This window comes from Harmonia axyridis, chromosome 1 (assembly GCF_914767665.1).
Source record: "Harmonia axyridis chromosome 1, icHarAxyr1.1, whole genome shotgun sequence".
NCBI lineage: Eukaryota > Metazoa > Arthropoda > Insecta > Coleoptera > Coccinellidae > Harmonia > Harmonia axyridis.
This window is the reverse complement of record NC_059501.1, coordinates 5,832,667-5,856,869: the sequence shown is the minus strand read 5'-3', so window position 1 is coordinate 5,856,869 and position 24,203 is coordinate 5,832,667. Positions and strand designations below refer to the sequence as shown.

Sequence of the window (24,203 nt, the reverse complement as noted above, 5' to 3'; positions counted from 1 at the left end):
TCTAATCGAATTAATGAGTCGCCGGCTTTTTTTTAGCAGTGTATAAAATAATGATAATCTTTCGAACTGAACTGTTATCCTTGAGAAGAGTTACTTTCATGAAATCGACTTTTATGCCGCAATAAGTATGTCTCATTTTATGATTTTGGAATTATTCCAGAGACGAAATGTCTACCCTATACTAATTCATATTTGTGTAGTGCAATTTCTATTGTATGTTTACTACGTCGAAATTCTCGAAGAAAATTCAAACCCCATAAGACGCCAATGTTTTCGATTTGGAAAATTTACTTTTCCGGCATGAGTAAGTCATCAAAATTCATTCATATTGGTTTTTGAAATAGTTAGTTACACTTTAGGTCGTACCTAGGTAAATTCAGGCTTAAAATCGACATACACCCTTTAAATCAATCAAATTTACTCCAGCATTGACCAGAATTGTTGCAGATTTCGGAAAAAATCATAGGTATTATTCATATTCAAAAATTGCAACAATATGCGGAATTTTCCCAACATTTCCCAGTTCAATATTTAAAGAAATAGCGACAATTTTCAAAATGTTCCTAAACAGTGTTCCTGGGCACTGGGATTGCATTCGAAAAATGTTATTAATAGAAAAAACATCCTTAACTTTTGATATTGGTTGCAATTTCAGAAAAAATAGTATATGTGAATTACATTCTCGAACGCCAACAATTTACATCACCGAAAAAGTATTGCTTTTACTACTAGATATGCAATATACTATTTTTTCATAGTATTATTTCTGAAAACGAATCTGATGTGAGCTATAGCCCCTACTGTGGTATAATTTGAAATGTTTTATATCAGTACTTACATAATGATATCATTTCTTGTCGTAAGTGCACTATTTTTAAAAAACATACAGACTTGCGGACAGTATATGCTCCAGTTGTTTGAATATGCCATTGAAAATACTGTGAGATAATTATTATGCACCCTGAACACCTGATATTGGTTCTGAAACTTCCTGGATGTAGGCACAAATTGTGATTCACTGAAATAATTCTACTGAACGTCAAAATAATCAAATTTGACGTCTGTCTAAAAACTTTATGACACGGTTAGATCTGTTGTCACTGAATTTCAATATTTTTTGTTCTCATATTCTTTTTTTATTTTCTTTGGTTTTCGTGAAACGATCAGAATGATTTATCAAATATTCCTTGGAATTATTATTTCATTCATTATAAGCAGAATTTCATTTAAATCCAAACGATAGTCTTGTAATTTTGAAAACAGCCTCTAAAAAGACAATTCAAGTCACTAGGATTTACCGATCGGAAGTTATCGTGTTTGAGGACGAACGGACGGACAGTTCTGAATTCGACCATTAACGAATAAAAATTTGACAATGAACACGTCAAAATTCAACTGGGAATTAATTTTAAACGGTCAATATTTATGTTGAAAATGAAACCTTCCACGAATAAGTCGAAAAATGATATTTATTCATGATAAATTCATTGATTTCGCAGGGAAATAGATAGATATCCACATTTATATAAACATCGTAATAATATAAGTATAAACATTCAAATCAAAAATTACCCAAAAAGGAAAAATTTAGATGGAATATAAACGCTAATAATTAATAATAATGAACTTTCTCAGCAACCTTTCAAACATATTTGAACCAGCTCATTTTTAATAAAAACAACAAATCCCTGAATTATTTCGAAGAAATGCAAATTACCCATTTTGGACTTTATATATATATATTTATTTATATATATCATAATTATAGAAAGTAGATAATGTTGCTGAAGTATCAAATTAATCTTAAAAAATATTCCTCTTTATTGGGAAACGAGATCTAATTTGAAGATATAACAATAGCTTCTACTAGAAATTTGTATGAATGATGCGAATAAAAAAATTCAAATACAATTTATTTCAGTATTAATACAAACAAATAGTACCTACTTGCTGAATCGAAATATTCCTATGAATATTGAATTTTTTCATTCAAAATCATTATATTCCCAATATTACGGTGATAAGTCCAATAGAAAATTGATGATAATAATTGAATAAATGATGAAGTAGTATAAATAGATAATAAATAATAATAATAAGTTTATTCGTTCGAAAATTACAAATAAACTTATATAACATAGTATATAATACTGAGCAATATAAATTATTGTAAAACAAAATTAATAACATATTTAAATCATAAATAGGTATAATAAATGAATGTATAATAAAGAAGTATAAAATAAAACACCTGGAATAAATATTTCCCAAAAATACTAATTAATTCATCCAATAAATGAAGCAATAAATAAATAAAATAATTCAACCGGATAAAAAATAATAGAGTAACTTTTCCAAAGTTAAGGGGAAAATCAATAAAAATTTTGAGCCCCCCTGCGGGTTGTAGGCTCAGCCGACCCTGATTCCATCAAAATTCCATCCCAAATTGTATACAGCGTGCGCACACTCGAATCTATTCAAAGTGCAGCGTGAAAAATAAATGAAACAACTCACCTCTCTCCGTTGCCTCGAAAACGGCGGCGACCGGAACCCCCACGTGGAGCTCGACGGCCCGAACGACGGAGACGACGCCCTGAGGACGACGTCGACGACGCGTCTGTTCAACTGCGCGGACCTGTCCGTCCCAGCGCGACACTGAACGCACTCCCGAAAACAACCGCACTTTCCGAAAAACGTCCAACACCTGAAAAAGGAAAAAAGTATTAGTTTTCATTTATAAATTTCAATAAGAATTGAATTAAAAGAGCATAACAAATATACGGATTGTCAGAAAATAGTAATTATGAAAATTCATGAATTGAATAAATTTTATGTTATATTAAAAAATATAGAAACTACAGAATTGGAATATAATTAATTACAAATAATTACTCCAGGGGGATAAATAAGGAACATTAATTTTCGCAGAAGGTGAAAAAGGTATAAATAAAATAGAAAAACTTAACAAATACAAAGGTTAAAAACAGTATGAAAATTCAATGAATGAATTGAAGAAAATAGATCTCACCAAATAGGTTAAAAATCTAAATATTTAAATAAATATAATCATTAAAATAAATATAATAAATTATTTCAGAGTCTGGCGGTGAACCTTTTTTTTGGCCTATTAACACAGCCAGATAATTCACGTAAATATGAGTTTTTCTGGGAAAGGCCGAGAAAGGTCAATTTTTATTAAGGTGATTACAAATTGTTAAATCTTAAATAGCAATATGGTTCGAGTGGCTCATATTATTTTGAGAGTTTTGCAACTACATTTAAAATAATCCAAAAAATATATACAGGGTGTATATAAATATTTGCGAAAAAAATTAGGGGATGATTCCTTGTGAAAAAAATAGGGTGGAACTTTTTTCTTGATCCTCCCCTTGATCAGCCCCTTAAGGGTGGCGCCCGAAAAATAGTTTTTAATTTCGGAAAAGTTCATAAAAACGGTGAAATTTAGCGAGAGATTACAACAGACCTTATTTGTTAAGATTGAATCAGTCTTTCCAAATTGAATTTTCTCATTGAAAAATATGAATGCAGAAAAAGTTGTCGCAAAACAAGTTTGAGGGGTGGCTTTTTCCAGCCCTTAGAATTCCAGCAGCACCACCAAAAGTTTTTTTCAATGCCTTCTCGCTATGGGTTCCAAGGCTTGTCTTGATTTTCAAGCTACTTGGTTTTTCAATCTCAAGTCAAGTCAAGTATTTATTTATCATGTACTTGAATCATATCTAGCTACTTGATTTTTGGATTGATTTTTAGTTGAGTAGTGTCATATCAATAAAAAAAATAATGAAATGAGAAGGAACCTTGCAAACAACACTTTTCTTTACTAAACTTAACATATAAAAGTTCCGAAAATATCAACTATTAAAATATACACATGAATTCAATCATAACAAAAAATAAAAAAATAAAGTTTCTCCATATTGAAAAACCTCCAGGTTTGTTTGATTTCATAATTTTCCATCCAGGATCTAAGACACATGAGGCATCTTATAGATTTATCGCCTAACCTATTGCAGGTTTTTGTAACTGTAAAAGCAGCTCTGGAAAATTGTCTTTCAACAGCAGCTGAAGATGAGGACGTTGATAAAAAATCCTTGGCCAGTTTGGAAAGATATTTCTGAAAATACCAAAATCTTCCAATAGATTTCATAGAAATGTAAGAAAACTACTAATAAAGTCACACTGGCGAATGCTTCAGTTTCTCGGCGCTCGAGGAATCCCCATATTTAGTCTGAGCGCTCAGGTTATTGCAGAAATATATGCCCTGCGATGCGTGCATATCCAGCTCAAGTAATATCAAGTAGCTTGATATCAAGTCAAGCAATAAATATTTAAAATCAAGTGAAGCTCAAGTAATTTTTCACGAGAATGATTTTCAAGTCAAGCTACTTGGCTTATTATCATTTTTGTGAATAATTATATTATTCATTTCCAATATAATTTTCACAATTTAATTTTTTTTTTTCATAAATAAACAAACAAAAATAATGTTTTAACGCTTTCAACATCAGCTTCAAACGTTCCAAGTGGAGGGTCGACAAATTAATTAACGTATCCAGCTAGCATCCCATCTCTCGAAAATAATTTAATCTGTCTGAACGTTTTATAAAACTTGCGAAGCGCGAAATTTGTCGAATTAAAATGCAGACAGTATAAATCCCGAACTGCATGTTCTGACGGTATGGCCACTTAAAAATGTTTCGTTTATGTTTTAGTTTCATCAACTCTATCTTTTACGTCCGGTTTATTTGAGCGAATCTCTCGACGGTCTCCGGGAATGGTTCAATTTTGTTTTGCTTTGGGATACGCGAAGTTCAGTAGTCTACTTGATAAATTGCATCTACTGGGAAAATGGGTTTGATGCATTCGGATGCAAAATGACGGATTTGAATTTGGCCTGATGCTCTCCTCTTTTTATAAGGTCACTTAATAATTTTATTTCTTGTCCTTGATGGAATATGATATTAGAGACGTTTAAGAAGAGGTTGTAATCCTTGCAAAAGTGCATTTCGTGAAGATGCTTTAATTTATTTGAGACGATTGTCCTGACTGCGGTAGTTTTGTATTTATTTAGACGACTTCATTCATGTTTTATTTACATATTTTTATTTTTATTTCAATATACTAAGACACCCAAAATGTAACTACTACTATTATACAGTAAAGAATTTTTTACAATCCTTTATCGTTATTTTGTCTTAACTGCTACTGATTTGGAGAAAAAATTCCAAATAATTCTCTAGTAATCCTCAGAAAATCCAAGTTACTATGAAAAGATATATTTAGTAAGCTGCGATCAATAAATTATTTATAAGTTTTGATTCTTTTTTACCCAATCTGTAGCGAAGATTAAAGATTCGATAAACTGGTAAAATCATCACAAAAAAATATTTAGTTTTGCGAAATGTGACTACAAAATTCTCCCTATTTTTGTAGTGAATTTCAACAATTTCAATGTGTTTTTAAGCGTGTATTGTTCCATTTTTGGTAATTCGGTAGTTTTTACTTGTCAAATGTCAAAAGACGACAGCTTCAAAAAATTACAGATGCCTGATAGCGGTTTAGATATTCAAAATGAAACCTCTTATTGGAAAATTATTTCTCTATTTCAGTATCGTAATGAGTTCATTACAGTTCCAGAAACAGTGCTGTAATGAACCCATTACAGCATTGTTTTCAGTTATATTTTTCGTTTTGTGGTTGTCTTCACAGACTTCCAATCCTATCAAATTTCAACACACATCAATTGTCAATATGATATAATTTGGATAAAGTGAAATTATTTGAGACATTATTCGCAATTTCTCTTGATTCTGTTGGTGTTTAATCGATTTCGGCAGAAATAATTCACGAATTTAATGCGTAATTGTAAATTATTGCAAAATTCGAAACTTACGATTCATATTCAGATTCCGTAATCTGTCAATTTTCGTAACAGTCACACCAACTGTCAAGATACAATACAAAAGTTACCAGGATGTATACCTAATCTGAATTTTTCATTGAATTTCGACAATTTTCCACAAAACTTGACTGAAATAGAGAAAATATCGTCTAATACTCGTTGCAGAAGGCAATTCCAACACTCACGCGTTCGAATTTCGCATTCGTGTTGGAATAGGAGCCCATTCTACAACTTGTTTTAGAATATACTATTTCGAATCTAATTTGATGGAAACTCTCTGCACAATCTCTGAGTGCTGAATATGCAGTATCCAGCCACTCAACGGCGCCAAAGACGATCTCCTTTGGCAGTTCAAGAAAAACACAAAGTTCAGTACAGGTTCGGCGTCAGTTGAAATCAGCGATTACGATGCTAATGTCAGATCGTATGGTCAGGGATCGGTTGTAAAATACGAAATGTATGCGTTTTCAGCGGGCGTTGAGGGCGTTTGAACGTTCCGGATCTGGCCCAACGGGCGGATGCCGTTTGCAATTGGCGAGGAGAAAAAAAAAGATCGTTCAGATCGGGCAAATATCGGCGGGGCAAAGCAGGATCGGGGCATTTATCGGATTGAAGAACCGAAAGACGTTCCACTATTTTAACGTGGTCTGTTACTTGAAAATGGACTGCATTAGCTGATTGGACTCTTGTAGGGATTGCTTCGTATCACGTTAGCTGATTTGGTGAATTTAGTTTTCCAATTCGTTTCTGATATTTTGCAGAGGTTCAATTTTGTTTATTATCACTAAGGCATATTTCGGTTCGTCGAAGAAATGGCCAAAATTAGTCGCCACCATTTTCCAAATAATAGTTACTTAGCTAGTTAGTTAGCTGAAGTTGGATGAAGACATTATTACTATATGAGTGTGTAAGTTGCAAATTGTTTAAATTTACAGCATTATTTTCAGTTATATTGTTCGTTTTGTGGTTGTCTACACAGACTTCCGATCCAATCAGAATTCAACACACGTCAAGTGTCAATATAATATAATTTGGAATTAGTGAAATGATTTTCGACATTATTCCCAATTTCTTTCAATTATTTTGGTTATAAATCGACTTCGTCAGACATAATTCACGAATTTAATGCGTAATTATGAATTATTTCGAAATACAAAACGTACGATTAAATTCAAATTCCATAATCTGTCAATTTTCGTAACAGTCACACCAACTGCCAAGATACAATACAAAAGTCACTAGGATATATAATCTGAATTTTTCATTGAATTTCGACAATATTTCACCAAACATGACTGAAATAGAGAAAATATCGTATAATACTCGTTGCAGAAGGGCCATTCTGCAACGAGTATTATACGATATTTTCTCTATTTCAGTCATGTTTGGTGAAATATTGTCGAAATTCAATGCAAAATTCAAATTATATATCCTAGTGACTTTTGTATTGTATAGAATAATATATTATTAACGAACTTATGTCATTAAACGATTCGGAGTAAGTACGTTAATAATATCTATATTCTATACTTGTTACGTAAATAACTATTTGGTACCACAAATTTCCTCTATTTCGCTCTTAGTTTCAATGTGACGCATTTTCGAATATATTTTTCGGTATCATTTTCATGATCACACATTATTTTAACATAACCTAACCTAACCTAACCATTGTCCAAAGATATACGCTCGAACCTTTGATGCGGATCACCTGAGTTCGAGTCCAACGTTTTCCGATAGTTTTTCATTTTGATGGTAAACGTTTTTTTAACAATTCACGAGAAAATTAATTAATCATAGTGCAAAATTGTATGTTTTTCTTTGGCCGTGGTACCTTACCGTCCGGTCTCGAACGATATCGATCCCGTCTGGCGTCAGTCAGAATGCACTCGCCTGCCTACACAAGACTTGCATAACAACGTCGTTTCGGAAATTCATTCCAATCTCTAGAATTTGTGTGCGCGCAACGTTTTACGATCCGGTTAGCGGAATTCTTCCGAATTGGGGTCGTGCGCGGGTTGAAGGGTTGGGATTGAAGGATTTCAGCCAAAGAAAACTTCAGTGTAGCTTTGCTGATACGGAATATTTGGTAGCTGAAAAAATCTCCATTTGAAGCTGATATCATTGGATAAGCAAGAGAAGGAGGTCATATGGAACTGCTCAGTCTCTAAACCCAAAGATTTTAATATCGGAGTACCACAGGGTTCTATACTGTCACCAATAATATTATACGCTGCACACAATGCGATATTCCATAATGCCAACTCAGATAAGACCTCCTAAGTCGCGACCTAAATAGATTTTGGGGACGAAGATGACTTCGTGAGAGCCTTCCCAAGTTGATGTTATTCATACAGATTTTTCCAAAGTGAACAGAAAACTTCGAGTTCACTTTTTTGGTTTCACATTGACTTGGTTCATGGTACTCTCTGGTGTTCCACAGGGGTTTCTACTTGGTCCAAAGCTACTCATCATTTTCATAAACGATATTTGTTTTAATTGTCATGTTTTTTCCTCCATTATGTAGATTACTATAAATTGTTTCATCGAATTAGATCTGTTAGGATTGTTCGGATCTTCAGGGTGATATTCATAGATTGAATGGTTGGTGTTCTGAAATCTCATCATCTCTAAATGTCTCTGGTTTCCCAAATTCGGCAGTTGTTTCAGAAAAAAACAAAAAATACCATGAAATGGATTTGAGCTTTTGAAAATTGAAATTGTGTGAGATAACTGTGGAGTTGAAGAAGGCAGTGTATTCACAATATTGGTTGACCAAGGCATCTTCGATGCCGAACGCTATTTAAGCGGAGTGAACAGAATTTTTAGCTTGGATATGTGACAATGGATGGAAAATAAATTCACTACAATCCTAGTTCAAAAAGAGCGTTAGCTGAGTAGTCGGAGAAAGCTGTCCAAGGTGACCAAAATTATAGAAATCAGTTGGAAAGGATAGGACATCCGTATATTGCTTATTGACTATCTTGAAAAAGGGATATTCGGTAATACATAACGTTATTGGATCGATTGAGTGCAGGAATTAAGGAAAAACCTCCTCAAATGCAAATGAACAAAATTTATAATCATTCATAAAGATAATACTTTGTGTCACAAATCGACGAAAAGTGTTGTCAAATCAAAACGAATTGCACTTCTAACTACATAACCACCAAGCTTATTCTCGCAGTAAATATGTGGATAATCACTTTTTGGAGACCTCAAAAGAATGCTCCAGGAAAGAAATTTGCTCTAATGAAGGAGGGATTGGTCGCAGTTCTAAAATCTACTTTTAGGGGTGACTTAGTGGTCACATAGGAACGAGGAAGAATCTTCTAACAATTGATGTGTAGTAGTTGAGTTAAAATATTGATAAGATTGCTGTGGATCTGCCTGCAATCCAAATCTCTCCTGAAATATGATGGTTTCGTAGAAACTCGAACTTATAGGAAGTGATAAAAAAGAAGTATATTCTGGCAATTCTAAGTTTTCAGAGAATTATTCCTTCTCGTCATCACCCTGATTCCAGACAATTCGGACAGAGACTTACACTCTTTAAAATCCGATCTATTATATGTGACACAGTTGCGAAAATTGAACCAATTTCATCTTGCACAGCATCCAGAATAACTCTCATCAACTAACGAAAATTGAAACAGTCCTATCCCGGATCCTTCCTCATCTCCTCCAGCATCCGAAAGTAGGTTCATCGTCACGGAATCGCCATGATCTCATCTTCTAATCGGAAATTCTCGTAAGGCCATATCCTTCAGCATCTATAAGTCAGGAGAAACGCCTGCCGAATTCTTATCTCGTCCTTCCACGATCTTCTATCCTGGCCCCCGGAAATACTGGCAGTAATCCTTTATTAGCTCTGTTCCGAAAGTTGAGGTCCAATTTCCTCATTGTCCACGAACCAGGTCATAATCCTTGGACTAATATCGGTATGTCTGGATTATCTAATCTACTTAGGTATATAAGACGCGGCCGGGTTCCGTAAATAAGGAAGAGAGGGGGGATACGGGGGTTTATTGGTATTGGGGAAGTAGAATGGGAGGGAAGAGCAGCACCTTTTGTGTTATTTATTCAGGACACGCAGGTCGAGGGGTAAAGGGTGGATTAATAATAACTATGAGAAAGAAGATGGCGAAGGGAGCTTTTTGTTTATTATTTTTATTAATGAATTTTTAGGGTGGGTTTGAATGAAGAGAACATAACAGAAAAGTACTTAGACGATGAAGAAGTTTTTGTGAATTTTTCAGTAGTAATATCCCTAGGTCATTGATGATTTTATTTGATCGGAATTGGAAGATATTGATGTGAACGAAATTTATTTTCAACAAGATGAAACTATCGTAATTCTACAAGAAAAGATCGGAAATGAATTTCGTTAGTGTAAATGTTCGAAACAGATAGTATGAATAAACCTACCTACCTCTACCTTGGGTAGACTTGAAATGAATTCGCAAAACTTAGAGAAACTAATTGATTATTAGCTAATCATCATCAATATTAAACCTTCAACCAACAAAATGCAACTATAAAAACTATATAAAAATATAAAACCGCACAGATCCGATAAAATACCTAGTTATTTTATCACAATGAGCTTTCTTGTTGAGAAAGTAAGGTCCAGAAATATATCATTTTCTAAATACAGGATGATCAAAAATGGGAATGAAAACCATCTGAATATTCCTGACAGCGGCAAAGCTAGGGGACAGGAGAGGCCCGCCCCCCCCTAATATTTTGCTGCCTCCCCACCTGAAATTTGACATACTAAGGCTAAAATAATCACAAAATCAGCAGAACTATAATTTGACTCAATTTTTCAATCAAAATATTTATTGAAAATACGGAATGGATTATTATGTAATAAGGAACAATATAAATATGTTCCAACGGGCCACAATAAAAAAAACTCAGGCCCCCCTGTTTTTGAAAGCTGTCGACGCCACTGATTAGGTACTGATATTCACGAGGTATATAGATACTACGAACAACCGATTGTAGTTTATTACACGCAGAATGAATACATGAACATCAACCGTAATATCCATCGCCCCAGTGGCCTAATGGATAAGGCATCGGCCTCCTAAGCCGGGGATTGTGGGTTCGAGTCCCATCTGGGGTACACAATTTTTTTAACATATTCATTCTCAATTTTTTTATGTGTTCGTTATTAAAATTTGCGACTTTTCTAATTAATGAAAACATCTGAGACAAGTATGGAGCATCTTGAAGCAAAGCACTAGCTCTATTGACTGAGGAATATTCAACATTTTTTTTCAGAATTGGGAGCACTATTTTATTTTGTCTTTAATTTGTAATTTTTACATAAACATTGTTGGAAAAATTATATTTCTGAAGAAACATTAATAAGGATGTTCCTAAATTGAAGATACAAAAAAACTGACAGATTCCTCAGGTCAATTTGAGAAAAAAGAGTCCTGTAAACATGTGCCCGTAAACAATTTGTTTTCAAGATACCTAAAGTTAATTTTTCGATTTCTCATGGCACCTTCCTTTCACAAGATATTCAATATTTAACATTTAGCATAGATAATCCTAATTCAATTTGAAATTTTAATCATTTGATTGTGATCAATCTACAGAGTGATATTTTTTTGGAACAGTATATCCGCTTCTTTCAACTAGAACTTTTTTTTTTGGTGGACCACTGGTAGTTTGGAAAAATGTGAAGAGAAACTTTGGTTCAGTACTACAGATTTTAGTGTCTTGTAGTTTCATCGTATCTGCTACCGATTTCGAGAAAAAAATGTCGAACAATTCTCTCGTAATCTTCAGAAAAATCAAAATTATTATAAAGATACAGTTAGTAATCTGCGATGAAAAAATTAATTATAAGTTTCAGTACTATTTTACCCAATCTGTAGCGAAGATTAATAAACTACGATTCGATAAACTGGTATGTAATCATCACAAAAAAGTAAGACTACAAGAAACACCGTGTATTTCCAAAACAAAGTGTTTGCGGGCCCTTGTTTTTTCTAAATTATACAGGAATTCTCTCACTTTTATTTGTACCACCAATTGAGGAACACCCTGTATGAATAAATATATCAAATAAAATGCTTAAAAAATTGACAGTTTAATTATATTTCTTCTTTGCAATTCCATAAATAACAATTGCTTCGCTACACAGTAGCTTCTTCAGATTCCACATTTTATAACTGCAAGTGCATAACTGATTTTGATAATTCAATATTTGTACCTATTGCAAAAACTTCAACAATTATAAACCCTCCCACATTCAAAATCACCCTGTATAATAATCAAAACTAAGTAGATATTCAATCCAATTAATTCCGACGAAACCCATCAACTCGCAAACGTCATCCGAAATTGCAAAAATAAACTACCACAATCCCACACTCCATCCAAACAAGAAAAAAAAACCGGACCACACACGCTCTCGACCGGTCACCACCACCGTATTACCCAAATCGAAAATTTCGAAATATCAGCCCGAACGATCGTAGCGCAATCGTCGAAAATCGCGTCCCCGCATTTCAACGCGATATTCGCGCTTATTCCAATCGGCAAAATCCGCAGATTACAGCGGTCTTTACGACCTAATGAGAAAATCTTAATTAAACCGACGGGATTTTTACAGTCGATTCTCGCGAGGTATTCGACGAGTCGTCCGATTATCGTAAAGTCGGGTACTTTATTGCTGCGAGGTTCTCGGGTATACGCGGTGGACGGAGGTGGTACCTGGGAGAAGAGAGATCATGATGTCGACAATTACTATGCTAATGCGCGAGATGCTGGCGGTACCAATCGTATAAGGGATTAGATCTCGGATTGAGATTTAAAACGATTGGGTTTGGCATTTGCTTCGCGAGGTGTCGCAGAAATGGTTCGTTCCATTAGGGATTCACGGATTGGCTTGATTTTCAAGCTACTTGGCTTGACTTGATTTCGAGTCAAGCAAAATTCAAGTAGTAATTTTTCAATCACAAGTCAAAAACATAAACTTACTCTGCCATATAATAGAATGAAGAAGACACAGCAAGGTCCAAACTATATATGTATAAAATTATACAATAAACTACCCGATGATTTCATACAGCTGAACGAGAGAAATTTCCACAAACGTGTGAAGGGACTACTCCTAGAGAGGACAATATACAGCCTCAATGAATTTTTAAATTGTTGTTGATTCGTGATGTTCTAATTTATTGAATTGTGAACGTACGTATATTAGGATTTAAGAAATAGTTTGTTTTTTTTGACGAACCGTGTAATTTTATTGATGGTGAACATTTATAATATACACACTTGATTATCATCTTTATGTACATGTATAAATAAATTATTATTATTATTATTAAGTATTCATTTATCGAGATACTTGATTTGTAGCAGTTTTAATGTGTAGTGTCCCATCAATAAAAAAATTATGAAATGAAGAAGAACCTTGCTAAAAACACTCCACATTTATTAAACTTATTGTATAAAAGAACCTATAATATGAATTTTTTCAAAAGGAAACATAAATTAAATCACTATAAATCATATAAATTTAATTTTGACGGTATTTTCCACCAATTCCAAATTCAAATTTTCCTTGAACTGTATACCTTAAAAAAATTTTAAAAAATTCAAAGTTCCTTCTTAGGCATAATATACCACTTTCAGAAATTATAGGTTATAAACTCACATTTTCGAAAAAAAAATCAGATAATTTCCACGCAAATAATTTTAAATTCAATTGTGCATGGTTCTATGCACCGAACGTACAATTATCGCCAATGATGAGATAACTATGGTAACAACATGCAGAAATATGTCTGTTATTCATGTGTAGGTATATGAATAATAATAACTTATTTCTTAAAATAGCATCAGTAACAATCTCTTAAAATTTTAAAAGTTATTCTGTAACACGCTGTACCTCTACACCCTCCTAATCTCAACCCGATCAGATCTAAAATTACTGATATATTGGGTATTTCTTCCCCAATATTCCATACAAGTACAATATTCCATTATATTCAAACAACAACCATCTTTAATTCCATTAAAGCTATGTATGAAGTGAAAATATTCAAAAGGTGACGTTTTTAATAATATAATGACAGTAGATCGTTATTCTTCATTTCTCAAGAAGAACACTGGCTACTCTGAATTATTTTCTAGAAATAACAACCTTAAAGCCACCGACAAGCAACCGTCAAACCATAGCAACATCGTCAAACGAACAAGCGTAAAAAAATCTGACACATCATACGCACCAACCTCACCTCCTAGCGCGCCAAATCACAGTAGGCATGCGCGCTCTTACCTCCGTACATCCCCCAAGGTCGACGCACATACAGTCCAGCCAAACGCCGGACCAAAGAACGCTACACTCCAAAAACTATCTATCCGGCTCGAAGGACCAAGTTCCTCACTTTTTACCCCAGAAGATGGACAACAACAGTCTGCGGAAACGTCAAATCGTCTCGGCGGCTGATAGACGGAAACTAACCACCGGAAGACTGGCACACCGGAGGAGAGGAACCGTCTGTCCGTCCGTCCGTTTCGACATATCCGCAAACTGCATCATCGCATGGGTTTATGGGTGAATAAAGGTATAGACGACGACGAGAGGTGTATCTACACGTCTCCAGTCGTACAGTCATTCCACAACAGTTTATGCCGCGTTGTGCCGCCGCCTAGGGGATGAGAGCTGTGTGAATGGGACTTTTTAGGGCCCGGGAGCCATCCCGACGTCGGGTAGCATACACGGCATAGGTGAGGCGGCCATGAGAGAAGAGGCCTCCTTCGATGGTGCAGTAGTTCGCGACGTTCGTAAACGTGGTTTACGTTCGGGTTATGGGTGAAGGGATGGTCGCGTTTCGGGGTTTATGGGATTGAATTAGGCGAATTGGGGGGGTGGGATGATTAGCGGATTAGCCCCCCGGTCGGGGGGAGAGAGGGGGTTGAGGGAGATGTGCGATGTACGATGCACAGGCTAGTCGTATTGTTGACGTACCGTCGGTAATGGTTATATGCATACATTACTATTAGGTGCCCTCTTGCGGATGTTTGGTATTACTGAACGAAGGCATAGAATGATAAAAATCATTATTTATAGTTGTGTCATATTTTAACTTCTGTACTCGAAAAGTTTGACGTCATCATGTACGACACATTGGAAAAGTCGAATTGAAGCTCTAGAAAAAGCTTATGGTGCCTTATGTTCGATATATTTTGATCCCCGTAAAGATACCGAGACCGACAGAAGACGCAGCTAATTCTTTATTATCTAAATTGAAATAATACAAATGCAACTGCTTCTTAGTTATTTGGTATGACATATTATCCAAAGTGAATATTGCCAGCATAGTCTCACGTTGTTCTTCCAAAAGGTGTTTAAATGATTAAACAAGATTATTCTACTATGTATTATGATTAATCGATAAGTCGATTGACAAACCCTTAGATGCCGAGACATATTTTTCACGTTAATTTCGATACAATGTCTGTATTTTGAGCTGAAAATGGTCATAAACGATTGAACTCAGCCCACTTATGACGTCCCTAAATTCGATTCTGCCTGTCAGTTTGTAAACACGATTGGTGTAGATTCACATTCGAATACAACAATTGAGTTCGTTAGAGGTTCCGTAAACATTGCTCTCGAAATATTGTGTTTATGTTAATTTGAAAATTCCAAATTCGATGGAGAAGATAATTTGCATTTAGATATAGGTAGAATTACTATAAAACTTCGTCCAAAATTTCATGTTATTGCTTCAATATCGAAAAATTTCCCAATAATCTTAATTTCAAAAGCTGATCACATCTTTAGAAATATACAAAATTCAATGAGAATATTGGAAAAAAATAAGATAGGTATACTGAATATTTCGTGATTACAGATCTGATCGTGTTGAGATTTTGCGTATTCATATTGAATAACAATTTGAAGAATACCTATTTAAAATTTCATGCAAAATTTGTGAGGATAGCATAACCAGAACCATAGAAAATTAAAAAAGAATATCGAAAAAAATAACCAATATCTCTGTGACCACATAACCGACAGAGTTCAGATTTTTTGTTTTTACATATATGTTTTAACGATATCAAGTATAATAAACCATAGAAAATTCAAGAAGAATATTGCAGAATAAATATACCAAATACAAAATATTCCAGAAAATTCAGAATATGATGACTAAAAAATCTGATATTTTAGTGACAACATATTCGACCAAATGCAAAAAAGCACTTAAGTCGGTAGCGTTTTATTATTGGTTACTGTAATCGACAATGAATTAGGGGAAAATTTCAGTAAAGGAATTAAACCAAAATCTCCTTAGAGAAATATAATTGTTTGAAGACTTTCGAAAATAAAATATTACTGGTGTACTGAATTCAGTATGTTATTATTGAAATGTTGATACCAAAGTCAATGTTTCAACCTACAATATCAGACAGAAAAAAAAAAATTCGCACTTGTTACGAATAATATGATAGAAAAAGAAATGAATAAATGAAAAATTTTGAAGATAATAATATTGAAAATAAGGAATAAGTACTAGGTGGTTAGTTATTTCAGTTCAGTATACCAAAAATCACTATACGATAAAAAAAATTTTATTATGTTTTCCTTTAATCCTCATCAGTTGGAAAAATCATAAAATTATTCCCTGATTTGATTAATTAGTTGAAATAATTATAATAATATTTCATTGATTTCTTGGGTTTACTATCTCACGAAGCACAAGTACACAAAACAACTTCAAAATTTCAAATGTTCTTTTCCTGAGTTATTCGATCATATCAAGAAAGCAGCAATCAGTCATCACACATCTCCCCTAATGTTGCCGTGCCGTCGGCGGCATTTATCAACTTCTGAATAAATATGGCGCCCTCTTGCGGCAGTTTGCTATAAGTAGTTGATAGGATATTTTTATGCGACGGCTAATGACTGCAATATTTGATGGTATAGAAAAAAAAACATATTATAGGTAAAGGATGGTTAAATATATGGAAAACTTGATGTACGATATCTTTGCTACCTATATAATATGTAGGTTATTTATCTAGGTAGGTATTAGGCGATAAACTGGACAATTAGATTTTTAATCCATTTTTGAAAAATATTCATGAACAATTTCAAAGAAAGAGACATTTTGTCTATGACGAATAAATAATAATAAAATATTATTCAGGATGTTATCATGAGTAATTGGATTTCATCCATAGAATCTTGAGACAAAAATTTGAAGATTAAACCAACGTAACCTAGGTAGGTACCTATATGAAATGTGTCTCCTGTCAGAGATACATGAGGGTTATTTTTCAAACTTACTATATAGATAAATACATCTAAAATTATTTACGTATTATTTTCATATTCATCAGAAAGTGTATACCTAATTGTAATAGCTAGCAGCAATATGCTTTTGACTATCTTCAAAAATTTGCTTTCCATCACATTGAAAGTTTTTCAGCAATGAAGAGGAGAAAAATTGATGGGGTAAAGCCCAGCAAATATATTTTCAATATAATTGTAAAATTTCTTTATTGAAGAATTTTGATATGTCCATCTAGATAACTACATAATTCAATAATTTTTGTTTCAGGAATGACGTCTGCAGAAGCATGTACAACGGTATTGTCAATACATCAATTTTTGTATACAATAGAAGCAGATTCAAAAACCACCGAATATCGAGAATCCAATTTTTTATTGCATAGCAATCTTATTATTAAAAGACATTTGAATCTGATTTTTAAACTAATTCATGGATAGTTCAAAGGAATTTTCCATTTAGAATTTGAAATTTAATGGTTGATCATCAAAAATATTCAATTGTTATTGATATCCAACATTTTAATACCGATTTCAGAGAAATGAATGCAGAAAAATTTAACGCAACTGTAAAAACGCCTACAAGTAGTAGGTACTTATTATGTACAAGCAGTTTGGCTTTTATTGATTTTATTTTCCATCCTAAAGATTTTCTTTCATTGTGAAAATGTTATTGTGAGCAACTGGTACCTATATAGATGTCTGAATAAATATGTTTGTTTCTGGTAGTTTTATTGATATCCTTGAAAACAAGAAAACTAATAAGTAGATGTAACGAATTGAAAATAGCAGGTAATCTATCAACAGTATAATATTGTGCGGTTGTTGAAATATTCATGAAGGAATAATTATAAGAAATTTTTTCAAAGGCCCAAAACACAAAATCATATCATTTTGAGATAAGTTATAATAGTAATATACTTTTGTAAAAAAAACTATTAGTCCCAAATCAATAATTCAATTAACAAATTCTTATACCATTAGGTTAGACACAACCAATTGGTGATTTCTTTCGATTTAGATTAGATAGAAATCTTAAAACAAAAAGATCCACTACTTAAGTCATTGGCACATGAAGGTAGGTACAAAAAAAACTATAAATATCAGAACAACTAGGTATAAGGCATAAATAGGAAAAAATAGAGGTAATCAGGTATATTCCACATAATAGTTTGCCAAATAGCCTAGTTACAATGATGTGTCTAAGCAATTTCTAGATCAGAAATAATTTCAAATTCAATTAGCAATACATTATTCCTATAACTGCTATGTAAACCACAATAGGTTAATGAAATAAGAATTCAACAAGACATAGTATCATTAAACCTAAGACTATATGGTGCTTGGGAAACGAATGAGAATATCTCCGACGGATCTGAATAAGTTACGAAATACATTTCAAACTGATAGGCCACTTGTAGGCAGATATACCTATCAATAATAACTGAAAACTATTTATGAATTTTCACAAACCAAACCTCCATCAATATAGGTATAAGTAGTTAATCTAAGACTTAATCACCTGATACACCAGTGCTGCTCAACAACGTGAATAAACCAAACTAAAAACCCAAAGTCAACATAAAACATAATAACCTACTCACTCTAAACGTTATATAAATTAGCCGAAAATTATTCAGTTTTCATAAAGCACCAAACTACACAAAACTACGTTTAAACAACGTAACACATAGTTAACGACGCTTCTCTACTAAATTTTGCAACAGCAAACTTTGAACGTTTCAGTACCTAGTACACTAACCCCTGGCAAGCTGTGGGGTCATACGATAGGTTACATTACGCGTCACAATTTACAAGCAGGGGACATATCGCTAAGCGTCGTTTAGACTGTGAATTAGTGTATTGTTACATTGTGACCTATTTCATTGTTGGACCAATACGGTAGTCGCAATGATCCCCTAGTCAGGTAGAAAAGATTTCAGAGCATCTGCTGAAAAACTCCCATAATATAAGTGTCAAGAAAGACAGGAAAAAAGTAGCGCTGAAAGCTCGAAGTACACGAGCAGACTTTGAAGAACCCACTTATCTCTTGGTTCAATGTGGCTCCAATCAACTCCAAGTAGTCACTTTCGAATATAAATATAAAGCTGAAAACCTATAAACCTCATCCGATTCCATCGTGCACAAGCTACCCACGAGGAATCCAAAGACGAAATAACCATCGAAGCGGCTTAGAACTTGAGTTGGAGCCGTACGTGACAGCCTTCGATGAGAGCGGATCACAAATTCAACCATGATGGATCCCAACGGTCACGTGACCATGGCAACGGCGTCAGCGCCAATCTTCGTCATGGCAACGATCGATATCGCCATGGCAACGGCGTAGTTCCCGCCCAAACGAGAGAGACGGGTGTATAGCGTGCGAGACGAGTGAGAGAGACGTGATTCGGAGTCGTAAATATCCCATTGGATGGTAAATAATAAAAATTTTACGATTTTAGGCTTGAATTTTACTTAGGGGATTCTCTACTAGATGTAGGTAGAGGTCTCGATTTCGAAGTGCTGGTCGGCAATTCCGTTCGGTAAAACATAGATGGACCCATCAGCACGACTGTGTGAGTTGTCAGAACGTTGAACCTGCTCGGGATGAATTGAGCTTTCCAGCTGACTTGGCGTGGTGTTAGACCGAAACTTTTGAATGGGGTATTCGGGAGAATTCGAACTTTCGTCTGGATTATAGAAGTTGATTCTGTAAAAAGGAGCATGAAAGAAAAAAAAACACCATCAAACTTAGTACATCAACTAGAATCGAATAGATGAGTAGGGGGCAGGCTTCTAAGAATAATCACATGATTTTGCTATAAGGATAGGTAGTTCAAGAAGGCATAGTTTTCGGAAAAATTGATCGAACAAAAATATACCTATAGTTGAATTATAATGATAACCTATTCACTACTGAGAAGTGTATATTAGCTACAAATACACTGCGCAAAAAAATTAACGCACATTCTGAAAATCTCAATTTTAATGAAAGTTAACTCTACATTGAACGTCGATCACAATGGTAGAGGCAGAATCTAGACTCATCTGTGAAGAGAACTCTTTCCCAATCAGCCTCTTCCCAATGGATATGCTCTCTCGCAAAATCCAAACGCGCCCTTCGATGGGCTGGGGTAAGAGCTGGGCCTCTTGCCGCGACACGAGGCCTTAAATCATATTCTCTGAGGCGATTTCTTTTCGTCTTAGTGCTAATTTGCACCCCATCAGTTTGCTCAAGCTGATTTTGAAGGAGGCGAGCGGTTGCAAACCGTTGTCTCAACGAAGAAACTCTCAAGTAACGTTCTTGAATGTCAGTTGTTACCTGTGGTCTACCCTGTCCTGCTCTTCGGACATTCAAACCTGCTCCCTGAATCCCTGCAACATTCTGGACACATTTGTATGGGAAACTCCAAACCTTTCTGCAATTATTGTGTATGTCCACCCTTCTTCTCGCAAAACTACCGCTTGGGCACATTCCTCTTGGGTCAAATTGCGTGTTTCGCGTTGCATAGCGATCGAGTGTAGAAAATCAAACGAAAGAAAAACTATTGATCACTAGAATTGATCGAGAACAACTGATTTCAGAATGGAGCCAATACATTCAAAATCTGATAATCTCATCTTTTTTTATTCCTGCTGGGAAAAAACATCTGTATTGAAGAAAAACGTTGAAAGTGGATAATATAGGTATGCATGCATAATTCTGATAAAAATAATTATCATTGAGAACACCTTCAGTTGTAGAATAAATTTGAGATTTCCATATGTGCGTGAATTTTTTTGCGCAGTGTATATACAAAAATTGATCAATGATTGCAGTTTGAACCAAAAATCCATCTCACTAATCTATATCTATATAAGTGAGATGGCACAACTTTGTGGGTACCTTACTTAATAATTCCCGAGCCTGGCGTACAGATGGCACTACCAGCACCACACCATTTTTTCCTCCTTATAGTATCAATCTTCAAAAGATACGGGGCAAAATTTCGAAAAAAAGAGTTGAGTCTGCGAGACATTGAAGTGTTGTTGTTTTTTATGAAACACTATTTTTCACTGAAAATACACTGCGTAAGCAAAGCAATGGCTTGGTTAGTGTCTACTCCATCGAGAACAATAGTTGAAAGGTGGTGTGCTGACTTTACACATGGTCCAGGAACCACAGACGCTTCTGAAAGCTATGGTTACCGGAATTCGGCAGTTCCAGAAAACATAAAAAAAGTTCACGAAATGGTTTTGAGCAATCGAAAATTGAAGTTGAGTGAGATAGCGGTGGAGGCTAAGATATGTGAAGGCATTGTAGGTATTCAATATTCTACGTGAAAATTTTTCTATGAGGAAGCTTTACTCGGAAGTCAAAGGAAGCACGCTCTGGCTCTCTGCTGATCAAAAGCAACAAAATATCGTCTATTTCGAATGCTGTTTACAGCTAGCTGGTCTACAGTCTTGGTTCCTGGTCACTTTGTAATAAGAATTATAAAGAGGCCAACATACTTGCCAGAAAAGAAGCACAAACTCCTTTCATTAGCCTAGAACATTTATGTGGTATAGGTTAATGTAGGTACCTACAAAAAAGAGAAAAACTCTGGCGGAATCTTCTTGAGTTGGATCATTCCAAATAGTTTCTTCGAAACTTTGATACTGCAAGATCTTAAAAATATCTGGATCTTAGCAAGAACATGCTATACCTCCTCACTGGACTCCTTGCAGGTCATTGTCGCCTCAGGAAGACCTTTTAAGAAAGAATGTAGTAGAAAAAGAATGCAGATTCTGCAAGGAGGAAGTAGAAAGTCCGGCTCACCTGGTGACGGAATGCCTCGCCATCGCTAACCAACGCAAAACATGCTTTGAAATCATCCCAGATATGACTAGAGTTTATTATAACTCTAGAACTGGAGAGTAGAATAAAACGATTAATGACAAAAGACCAACTCTGATGGGGTTGCAATGTAAATCCTCCCCAAATCTACAATCCACAATCTAGGTACCTACCTTTAGAATTAATACAATCCACCAGACTAAAACAGGGTAACTGATAATTTCTTTCACGGTTTTCTAATTCCAATTCCACGCAATATCTAATTGTCTATATAGGTCTATCTCTGTAACTGCTATATTTATATGATGAATTGACCACACTGAAAACAGTGACATCCGAATAAAATATTGATGCTTTTATCCCAATAACAGATTATGCCAACTCTTTTATTTGCTACTCAAATTCGAGTGAACAAACTCTGAAACATTGTATATAGGTATTACGTGTTATTTATGTTCAAACCAGTCTATTTGTATGCCCATCAATTTTCAAATAACAACTTTCTCATTTACAACTCAATTCTTGGGGAATAAAAACAACTGGCGTTCGTATAAAATCCGGTAAGAGTTTGAATATTTTAATATGTAGAAAAATCAGTTATATGTTGGACCACCTTGATCGGAAAACACATCGGGGCATAGCATACCTATACTGAAGTAGGTAAGTAATCAAGTAGTCTAGATGAATCATCGAGTAGTATTTCTGCTAGGAGGGCTAGGTTACGCAGGAACAGTAAAATACAAAAGCTATCACTTGTATGCCCTATAGTGGAAAAATGTTCTTGACCCCAAAAATGTTCAGCAGGATGGCATTACTTGCCTGCCCCTTTGTCGTGAGAGACAAATGAGTATGCTCAAGTCATAGGTAATCCCAACTACTAAGATAATGTTGTGTACGGAAATTTTTAAAATCAAGAGTTATTGAGGGTTTGATTAGTGTAGAGGTGATCAGATAATGATTGCGATTATCCACTATCATTTATTGGATATAAAACAGGAAAATGTATGAAGCAAACTATTGCTTAGAATACCATAGGTAGTGTTGCAAGATTTATTGTCCATTTTCTGCATTTGTCTAATCCGAAGGAATATACTGGGCATTGTGTTCGAAGGTATTCAATCTCTCTCTTGGTTTATTGTGGAGCTGATTTTTCAAACCGTGAAAAGACATATAAGCTGGTAATCTAAGTCGGTCGCTGAAGGCTACATTGAAACTTTTAGTGAAAACGATAACTCAACTGCTATCACAATTCTAGGTGCTAACAGTGGAAAATATTGTCTCAACATCTGAATATATCTATCCAACAACATCCACAAAGGACGTTTACACTCACAACATATCTAGAAATGTGTTAGGCATGTCAGCAAACCATGTTTTCTTCTGAACACTAAGGGACATTTGGACTAAATTCTGACAAGCTTTCTCTCCTAGTGACTCTGTGCTTGTCCGAGAGATGGCGTCGTGGGCTGAACGTCACTCTCGTCAACCGCTGGTTGAATAAGGCCAAAGCACCATACTGCACGATAGAGAAAGACGGTGTATTTGGCAAAGATAACTCTATGCCAAACTGATGATTCCATCATTGATCTCGGGATGAAACACAGCAATCCACAGAAAGAGGGTGCACCTTCGGAATTGGCTCGAGAACGCCCCACCAAGCACTAGTATCGGCTGTCCCAAATCCGTGACTTCCGGATTTAACACTGTTAGATGTTTTCAATATTTCTTTATTCAGTAGAAATAACTTGTTCTTCAAATGTGACCAAAGAAAAAAATCTAACGGTGTAAAATCCGGAGACCTTGCTGTCCTACGGATAAGTATATTGATTATCCGAAATTCACAGATTATCATAGATAGCCACCTGGTTGATTTGCCGTGTGAAACTGAAACTTTTGATGACCTTTATAGTTTGATAAGAAATTTCTATATCACGTTAAAATTTTTTCTAGCTCAAAAGGATTCTGAGATCCCCTTACTAGAAAAAAAAATTGAGAAAAAAAAGGAATGGTATTCAGGTCAAAATCAAGCAGATTGTTTGTTTCGATGTAGCCTTCAGCGACCGACTTAGCTTACCAGCTAATATGTCTTTTCATGGTTTGAAAAATCAGCTCCACAATAAACCAAGAGAGAG

The 24,203-nt window shown here is 34.7% G+C and overlaps 1 long non-coding RNA gene and 1 other non-coding gene across 2 annotated transcripts in view; one reads left to right on the top strand and one right to left on the bottom strand.

Moving 5' to 3' along the window:
- Nucleotides 1-2,520: 2,520 nt before the first annotated feature.
- LOC123670735 overlaps nucleotides 2,521-24,203 on the bottom strand; it is a 42,749-nt gene continuing 21,066 nt past the window's right edge. The window contains exon 3 of the long non-coding RNA XR_006745978.1: nucleotides 2,521-2,704. This is a non-coding gene — a long non-coding RNA (uncharacterized LOC123670735). The remainder of the gene's footprint in view (nucleotides 2,705-24,203) is intronic.
- Trnar-ccu lies at nucleotides 10,979-11,051 on the top strand. The gene has a single exon. It is a non-coding gene; the product is annotated as a tRNA-Arg (tRNA).